The sequence below is a fragment of the Etheostoma spectabile genome, chromosome 6 (assembly GCF_008692095.1).
Source record: "Etheostoma spectabile isolate EspeVRDwgs_2016 chromosome 6, UIUC_Espe_1.0, whole genome shotgun sequence".
NCBI lineage: Eukaryota > Metazoa > Chordata > Actinopteri > Perciformes > Percidae > Etheostoma > Etheostoma spectabile.
In genome coordinates, this window is record NC_045738.1 from 24470705 (window position 1) to 24472060 (window position 1356).

Below are 1356 nucleotides of genomic sequence, written 5' to 3' on the forward strand. Positions count from 1 at the left end.
AGTATTATTTTGCTACATGTAAACAAACAGATACAAAAAAACTAACACCGTATAGGCAGCCCCGACAATCTATCGCTCACGTATGGCTTAATAATCATAACCTAGGTACAGACCTCTCTAGATGATTATACCCATATAATGACAACCATTTCTAGATGTAGATACCATATGACAACCATTCTAGATGTATTATAACCATATATGACAACCATTCTAGATGTATGATAACCATATATGACAACCATTCTAGATGTATTATAACCATATATGACAACCATTCTAGATGTATGATAACCATATATGACAACCATTCTAGATGTATTATAACCATATATAAAAACCATTCTAGATGTATTATAACCATATATAAAAAACATTCTAGATGTATTTATTTTAATAAGCCACAACTCAAAATGCATGCTGTCAACTGGTTTAATTAATTATCCAAAACATCCGTGATGCAGTTCTCTTCTACTGCACAAAAAGCTGTTCCCATCACTTTCAAAAACTGAACAATATATATACATATTAGAAGCAGTTACTCAAGCAAGTCATCATTGACATCTTGACCTCTATACTACGAACTGAGAAATGTTTGTGATCTTATCAGAAGATTCTCCACATGGCTCTTACACAGGACCAAACCATGGGACTCTCTGGTGACCACGTCTAGATTTAGGCCGTCCTACTCTTCCAAAGCCCAGTCTGTGCCATGGGGAAAACATCACCCTCATAATTCATCACTGGCACTTTGAAGTCATTCTCACCTTTCTCCTAAACTCCACTGATGGGTTGAGTTCAGCACTTGAGACGCAAATTAAAAGCCTGGACCTGGAGGCACGGGGCCATCTGGTCTAGCGGCTCCGTCTTGTGCTTCCACTGTAAATGTTTCATTAGCCGGCTGATTATTCTTTCCCCACAGGCTGAAAACTGCTGAGGAATAAATGACCATAAGGCTGTACACAGTAGTCAAATTACATCAACAAATAAAAGGATGCTTGTGTAAAAACTGGCATGTAACGTATGTAACAAGGACTAAAAATGTTATTTTCTTAATTATTCCATTGATCATTTGGTCTAGAGAGACAAAAAAATGTGAAAAATTATTATAATGTTCTAGAATCCAAAGTGAACAATTAAATAGGGGTGTAATGATCAATGATCTGGATCATTTACCATATAATCAATAATATAATAAACTAGAGGGAGACTGGGCAGTACAGCCGATCCGGTTGGGGAGAGTTCTAGCCCGACCAGGCTCCTCTTTACTCGGTCTCTCTTAGTCATGCTGTAATAGTTCTAGACTGCCGGGGGACTTCCTTCCTTTGACACACTGAGCTCTTCTCTCCTTTATCT